This window comes from Cyanistes caeruleus, chromosome 4 (genome assembly GCF_971803275.1).
Source record: "Cyanistes caeruleus chromosome 4, bCyaCae1.hap1.1, whole genome shotgun sequence".
Lineage (NCBI taxonomy): Eukaryota > Metazoa > Chordata > Aves > Passeriformes > Paridae > Cyanistes > Cyanistes caeruleus.
The window spans coordinates 47,315,302-47,323,685 of record NC_141704.1 but is presented as its reverse complement, the minus strand read 5'-3'; the positions used below and the strand labels follow the sequence as shown (position 1 = coordinate 47,323,685).

Sequence of the window (8,384 nt, the reverse complement as noted above, 5' to 3'; positions counted from 1 at the left end):
TAATCAAATGACCTTAAGAGACAGTCAAAACCTTTTCAAAAAGTTATTTTTAGAATGTTGGTTTTGGGTGGTAGTCGTGTTGTTGTTATTGTAGCAAATTTCTTTATTATCAGGCAACATGATAATTTAAACAAGGCTCTGCTTGTCTCTAAGACTCTTAATATATAATTAACTAAAACAATACTATTAATACTAAACAATACTTTAGTATTAATACTAATATTTAGTAGTTTAATATTAATACTAAACAATATGTGTCTGAAAGCTGTGGCATTCAGACCCATATTGTATTTTTAAATATGCCTTCAGCAGGATGGTGTTATCTTTTCATTTTTCAACTGACAATAGTGTCAATTCCAGTGCCCCTCATTTTACTGCTTTAACTGAGGGCACAGTTAAACCTCATATCCACCTGTGGCCCTAGGTTTGTCCCCACCCAGACACTGGAAGATACCATCACTGCAGCTCTTTCTGGCAAAACTTGAAGCTATGATTTTTCCTGTTTTATCCTGGTTCCTGCTTCTGCCCTTGACTTACTCCAGCACCTGGTCCAGCGTGAGCTTCTTGTCTTCTCAGCCTGCAATGTCTGCTCTTGACCTGTCCTGTGCTCTCGTGTGCTTGCTGTTTCTCTTGTCCAATGCCCAGCCTGGACTTGATGGTATGGTATGAATCCACAACTGGATTCAGTGCAGCTTGCGTGGTGATTTTGGCTGTGCCACTGTAGCACAGTGTCCCAGATCTCAGGCATCAGCCCAGCCTTGCCATAAGGACCAAAACAAGCTGCTAGAACACTGAACATCCACAGCAGACCAGGGATCTCAGCCCAGTATGTGTTTCTCCAGCAGCATCTGGCAGCCCCAGACTGTGATCCCTCCTCCTCCCCTGGAGATGACAATGCAGAGGTTTCATGCAGTGGAACTTTTGGGTATTTCCAGACCTTGCTCTCTCCATGCCCTGGCACCCATCTTCAATGAGGACTTCTGCAGTCTCCAAGGAGACAGTGCCTGCTCCTGCTTTCATCTCTCAAATGTCATCAAAAGATGAACACTGGATTCATTAATGGCACCTTGGGATAGCTGCTGAGGCGTGGCAGCCTCATTAAAGAGGGGTCATTTATACCCACCCAGAAGATGCGCTGCTGTTTGCAGCAGTTTTAACATGCTGGTATTATTCTGTCAGCAAGGAAAGAAAAGAAAGGACCCATTGTTGCAGCTACTGCTGTGGAAGGTATGCTGCATCTGCTGTTCCATTTTTAGGCTGATTACTTCTGTACAAAAAGCTTGTGGAAAGCAGAGATTCACATTAGATCTATGCACAAAAATCCAGATATTTAGCAATCCCTCTATCCTCAACTAATCCTTAACTCATACCAGATCTAGGAGCCCTATGACAGCTGTAATGGTGTTCTCTGAAGGTAAGGAAGACAATTGTGTGGGCTGAATGGCTTGTTCCATAAAGTCTCTTTGTCAGGAGGCAATTAGTTAAGCTATTTAGATGTCTAGCTCTTAGATATCTTATTCCTATTGGGATTGATGCAAGCTGAGTGCTTAAGTAGCTTATTATGTCAATCGTTTTCAACAGGTTTGAAGAAAAGTAATAAAAATATATATATATCCCTTTCCTTTTTTTCAGAAACCTATCCAAACCCTACTTGTTAATGAAAACATTTAATTTTCAAGTGATAAAAACCATAAAAATTTCCAAAAGGGAAAATTATCTGCAAAAATGTTCTTGTGTGAAAACTCCTTTTTCCTAGGATAGTTCTAATGCCCTTTTCCCCCTGAAAATATGATCCTTTCTGTCCTAATTTCTGAAATAAAAGAAATCCTAAACAGAGAATCCAATGCATAGTGATTTGACAAAGGGAGAAGGGATATGCTAATGCAAAACAAATAGAGGTCATTAAATGTATGCATGTCTTCACAGTGCCAAGGAAAGAAAGGAGAAAGTTCTTATACCAGAACAATGTTGGAATTAGTTTTGTAAAATCTTGGCTCTCTAGTTTTTATCCCTTTGGAGCAATAAACCTCAAAAGAAAGTCCAAAATTTTAAAAAGTGAAACAAACCCCCAAGCATACAAGCAGGCAATCTGATAAATCCAATGGATTGCTTCTGCAGGACCTCCCTTTGCCTCCTACAGACGCTGCTCACGGAGACACCCCCTCTGTGCATGCTGCACGTTCTCCAGCATCATCTGCTCACGTTTCTAAATCACCTCTGGTCGCTCCGTGTCTTCTGTGGAGCCCAAACTCTGCACTGAGCAGGGCAGGAGCCCCAGGGATGCCCTCCAGCCCCAAGGCAGGCACTCAGCACTGGATGCACCTCAGGCAGCCCAGGCATCTCCCTGGCCCTGGACAGCAGCTCCTGTGAGCTCCTCGCCTCCCATGCTCCAGCTGCCTGCCTGGAAATTATACCTAAGTGGAAAGGAGACTGAGAAGGACTGAGAATTGGGCTGAGGTCCAGGATACCCATTTGTGGAGCTGTTGCCACATTAACTTCCCTCCAAAGCCAGGAGTTTTGCTTCCTTTTGCTTTACCCAAAATAATTAATGAGGCTCTTAAAATGTATCCTGCATGTACTAAACAGGGAAGCCCATAGAGCACACCTGAAAGATGGCAAGGGAAAACAGGATATTTGAGGAGGTGCTAACAGTTTTATTGGGTCTTAATGATTGGGGGGGGGGGGGGGGGAGGGGGGCAGAATTTTAAAGCTGCTGGAAGACAGAAGATTTCTTTTTCTCCACGTCTAACAACATGCTCCTCCCAGGCACAGAATGGAGGTGTGCAGCCATTGGCAGGCCTGCACACAAAAATAATGCTGAAAACCCTCCATTGGGGCCCTGCAGAAGAAGCTCAGGCAGCACTTTAGTGTGCTCCTACTGTCCCATGTGCAGAAGAGGTACTGCAGGCTCCTCCTAATTGCCTGCAGACTGGCTGCCTTCTGGGAATTCTTGTTTTACAAGTTTTAAAGAAACAAACCCTCCACCAAACCAGCTCTCCAGAGAGTCTGGCATGCTGTCAATCCTGAAATGTCTGCAGGCTTTTAGTCCTGTCTGAGACTCTGTGTGTGTGTGTGTAGATGATTATTCAGTATTTCAAGTTTACAAGCATGTACGTGCCTCTCTCTTGATATGTAAGATAGTCACATCAGCTCTCCTCCCATGTAGAAGCACAAGTACTCAGAGTCAACAGCTATATCTGCAAAAAAACTGGTTTTATAGTGTTACACACAATATACAGGCACACGTAGGCATACACACACATACAGTGGACAATTCATTACATTTCATCATCCATACCTAACCCATATTTTCCTAGAGAGGCATCTGACCGGCACGTGACATAATCCTCAACGCATCCTTGGTCCAGCAAGCACAACAGATGTAACTGTCTTGAGGCTCAACAGTAAAAAGCTTGAAGTACAACAAAAATGCTGCTGCCTTAGCAAGAGAAACATGCTCTATGTAGCGTGTGCCTGCTTATGCCATGCCCTTGGTCAGGCACAGATGCAGCTGCCACTGATTCTGCACCTTGTCCATTAACAAACCAAACACCAACCTTCCAGCTGCCGAGGAGAATGAAATATTACACTGTGAAGGAAACTCAGAGGCTACTGAGGGTAGGAAATATGAAGGCAAATAGTTCCAAGGACAGTACAAAGAATTTCTTTTTTCCCCTTCTGGTTGGTTACAGTTGCCCCAGTAAACTTGCTTGTTAAAAAGATTATTTCTTCTAATACGCAGTTAATGGTCCTCTGCTTGGCATGCTCTTGCACTGCCTTGTGATTTATGAACCATTTCCATTTTAGGCAATGAAATTTTGACATGTGACATGGGATGTATGGAACTGCTCTCAACTGCCCCTGGAGCTAATTTTTAAGCAAATCAGTCTGGAGTGTGGCTGTTGCCAAAAGCTTTAAATGGGTGCATCCTTTCCTTGGCAATCCCTTTCATGCTATGTGATCTCTTTATGGGCATTAGCTGCTTGGGATGCATAAACTTCCGTTCGTTATTTTCAGCAACTGATATTTTCAAAGAGGAAGGAGATGCTAAGAAGGAGATCATTAGTTCTGAAGTAGTGGTATGAGTGACTGACATGCAAATCAGCCCTTAATATGGTTCATCTGGCTCTCTGAAGATATCTCCAGCATCAGGAAGCCCCCAGGGGACACACAGCTACTGGATCTGCCCCCACCACCTGGGGGCTGGCATTTTGGCATTCACGCCAAGGCGGCAGCTCTCAGCACTGCTGGAACAGCCCCTGGCATAGGCAACTTAATTTATGGCAACCAGCAAGTTTCCTCACTTGCAGCTAAGATATGGCCAGCACTGCTCTGCAGCAGCAGGGAGTGGCACAGGGGGCCATGGACCTCTGTGTGTCATGTGTAAAATAGTCTGAGCTTTTGATGAACTTAATAAACGTAAGATTTTCTCATTGCATTTCTTAAAGCAAATATTTCATGATTGCTGTTTTTATTACAGAATATTCCAACAGTTCCATTTTTCAGCAGGGACCACACTTAAAACCAAGAAATTCATAGAAATCATATTGTCCTGGGCTTCTGGTACTTGAAGACTTTCAGAAGTCATGCAGGAGGAAGATGCCTTAGAAAGTGTGCAGATAAAGATTTTGCATGAGAATATCAGCATAGAACAGATGATGGGTGAAAATTTCCTTCTGATGATAAGGCTCCTTGTTCACAGGGTTTTCTCCAGATAATCAGAGGCTTATTTTTGTTTTAACTTCAAAGGACTTTATAAGCGAGGGAGGGACTCAGGAGACCTGGAAACTTTCATATACATTCATTTCACGATCTATAATTGTATGTATTTGCTCCATATGAGAAGTTAGCAATTCTGGGAGTAAAACAAAATGAATTTTGAACAATAAATCAGCTCTTAATAGTCACTGTGTGTGACACTTTGTAAAATATTTCAAAGCGTAACTCAAAGAGATGTGCAGGGAGTTTTCCATTTTAGTGAGTTTTCCTAATTTTGGTGCCATTTAAAACCTGTCTCTGCCCCAGGACCCTCTGAGAAAGGGCAGAGGAAGAGACTCAGTGGGTGAAGCTGCAGCACTGCTGGACATTAGCTCTGGTGGGACTCAATGGACCCCATGCATCAGAGGCAAGTCACTCTCAGTGGGACTTCTATAAACAAGAAGCCTAAAAGAGGACTCGTCTTACCATGGCAGCATTTGCATAGCCTCTGTCTTGGAGAGCTTGGGCTGCTCAAAAAACCTTTCCATGCTCTTTTGCTTCTTGTTTGGGGTCTGTTGCTGAGCGAACTCACGAAGGAAAATGAGGTGAATAAATTAAGCTTCATTAATAACAGATGGTCTCCATTATCTGTAGAAAATAGTAAGACCAAGTTGTTTAGCTGACGCAGTAGGTGCGGTTTAAATCACTCCTAGAAGCAGTAAGGTTTAGAAAAGTGCAAGTAGTGCAAGTTACTCTACATTTTAATAGTGTATCTTTTTGTGTAATTGGAAACTGGCAGGCAAAGAGCACAGGAGGAACCAAATTTTTGCAGGGTGAGCAGTTATGAAACAAAAACAATTTCTTCTGTGTTCGCAGTATAAAAATTACCAAAACGAGATTTCCCAGTCTACAAGAAATAGTAAAAAATGAAGAAGTGGGGGAGGGAAATTATCTAACTTTGAAAGAAAAGGAAACAAATGGAGAAATAGCCTCATGCTGTGGTAGAACCTGGTTTTGCATTGAGAAAGAGGCAAATTTCCTTTTCACTTTTACAGGCCAAACCTTAGTTCTTGCAGAATCAGTTCTTGTCAGAGCTGCCTGCACCGAGCCCATGACAATGTGTCTCCTTAACCACACAGGTTTAGCCCATTCTCAGATTAATATCCTGCTTGAGAGCAGCCAGATTTGGTATTTCTTTTAACAGAGGGGGAGAGAGAGACACACATAGCACATGTCACGTCATTATATGAGAGGGCTCCAAGTTCCAACAAAGCAGTAAATCCTTTATCTTGGACCTTCCAGAACCCCACCCTCTATCCCTCCTGTTTTAAGATGACAGCCTTGAGAATCTAGACTCCCAAACCACATTGGATTTATGTTTAGCAGACAGTAAATTCATAATTATATCATGGGCACATGGTGCTAGGAAAAGCTGAGAAAGATGCAGCTCGGTCTGAGAGAACCAGTCTGTATGATAAGGGTGATGTGTGTCACTGACTGTCACTGTTGGTGCTGGGGAATGAACCTACCTATGCAAAAGGACTCTCAGAGAATTTGAAGATTCTTCCTCCATATCTTGTTTATGAAGACGGATTCATGGAAAATGCTGCAACATTGGAAAGCAAGGGTGAGATAACATGTGAGCAAAGAATAGCTGAAAGTGCAGGATCTGGAGGGGAAAGGACTTGGGAAGATTAAAGAATGGGAAGAGGCCAAAATTGATGCAGTACAGTTGTCAGAGTGAAGAGGTTTTAAGTTGCTGAAATATTAATAGTGACCATTTTCAAAATACTTTTTTATGTTTATCAGATAGTCAAATAAAAGAAGTTACCAACAAACAAGCATTGATAAAGTAAATGGTTAAGGAGAACATTTACAAATATATTTTTCCATATATTTACTTGAATAACTAGAGATATAGCAGCCAAACTTAGGGACAAGTCACAGAGACAGCATGATGTGACTATGTTCTCTCTCTCTGTAATCAGACAAACACTACCATCCTAAGACTATGTTAGTTTTTTAAAAACTGCATTGTATTTTCACTACATGATTTGATACTTGGCTATTACCATAGTGCCTTTTTCCTCTGGAAGGCCTATACTGATGAGATACAATTCTTTTGCCTCTTTACAATCAACAGGTTTGAATTTTTACAGGGCATGCTTTCTAAACCCCTGATTCTACAAATTGAGTTAGACTAATGTAACCAAATAATAATCCAGTAGCTATAAATACAGAAACATTGTGTATTTCTTACCACTTCTTAACTAATGTCTTTTTTTCATTGCTTATGACTAATTGTTGTTGTGTCAAAAGCAGTAGACAGGAAAATTGGTGTTTCTTCCAAACATATCATTACAGTCACTAAAGTAATGAGAAATACATCAGATATTTTTAGGTCATAATTTTTTTGTCAAGGAAAATAGCAACCTTTTTGAATAAACTGAAAATCATTATTGCTTCCACTGGGATTCACACTGAATGCAATAATTATGGTAAATTAATTTGGTACTGACAAAGTTACAACAAAGTAATTTCCTCCATTATATATTGCAGAGATCCAAGTTGTCCATGGGCCAGAAACTTTTCTTTTGTCTCTGCCAAGCAGTCCCCTGATGGGGTGCCAGAGGGAGAACAAACTGGGTGGAGAGGGTGCAAATCCCCGTCCCCAGCAATGCTCTGGGATTGCCCTCCTAACTTCTGGGGGAGCCATGGGCCCCATGGTAGGAGAAGAATGGACACCCTGGGGCTGGGGGAGAGGCTGGGAGCAGCCCTTGTCCTGCTACAGGGCTTTGGGGCAGTACTGCACACATAGGAGTGCTCAGGGGTTCCCTTTGCAAAGTAACTTCATGTATGGATAAGTCCTCAGGAAATGAATCCCCATGAACCAGAGGTAAGTGTGTAAAACACCTCATTAAACCACAGCAGGCTGTGGTGCACAGATGTTCACTAGACTTCCAACAAACCAAAGTAAAGCTACCTTGCTTTCAGCCAGAAGTCTCAGTGCAGTTGGAAATGTGGATATCAAGCACAGCGTTTAATTCCTCCTTCACGTTCCTCAGTCACAATGTCAGCTTCAGGTTCTCCTTCCCTGACATGTCCTGGTGACAAGCTGCCACCATTGTTTATGGGGCTGAGCAATGAGTACTACCAGGGAACTGCTCTAGGTGGAAAACAAAGACTTCCCTCTTTTCATGTAGGCTTGCTTTTATTGTGAATCCCTCTCCTGATAAAATTTTACATGTGCCTCTAAAACCAGCTGGGGAGGCACAGCTGAGAAGGTGATGGCGAGTGGGGGGCTGAAGTCTGATGGAAACATTTGAGCCAGAATTAGCATGGGAATAAAACTGTGGCACATGGATTTCACTTGCCTATTAACATCTTCTCCCTCAGAGTGTCCTTGTGATCCTCTGTGCTTTGAAGATGACAAAATGCTCAGGTACTGTCCTAGTAGAGACCTAACTTAAGAAGTGAGAAACATCCACAGAAGCAACATCTTTGATGCCTTCTCATAACTATGGTTCACAGAGCCACCAGAAAATACTTCTTTTTGTTTTTTAGACCTTAAAATTCAAGAGAAGAGGAGGGCAGGTCTGTTCCTAACACCACCGATACTTTCCTTGGTTTTAAAGAGGATCATCTGCACAAACACAGCTGATCTGCCAGGAACAGTGATACCACTG

At 42.3% G+C, this 8,384-nt stretch overlaps 1 long non-coding RNA gene across 3 annotated transcripts; it reads left to right on the top strand.

The window, feature by feature from the left end:
- Positions 1-1,132: 1,132 nt before the first annotated feature.
- On the top strand, positions 1,133-6,995 carry LOC147653618 (uncharacterized). 3 transcript variants are annotated; one of them, XR_015285964.1, is made up of 3 exons: positions 1,141-1,227; positions 1,374-1,414; positions 2,141-4,438. It is a non-coding gene; the product is annotated as an uncharacterized LOC147653618 (long non-coding RNA). The 3 variants fall into 3 exon arrangements; XR_015285965.1 differs by lacking the exon at positions 1,374-1,414 and having other exon boundaries at positions 1,133-1,227; positions 2,141-6,995; XR_015285963.1 differs by lacking the exon at positions 1,374-1,414 and having other exon boundaries at positions 2,119-6,834.
- Positions 6,996-8,384: the final 1,389 nt, after the last annotated feature.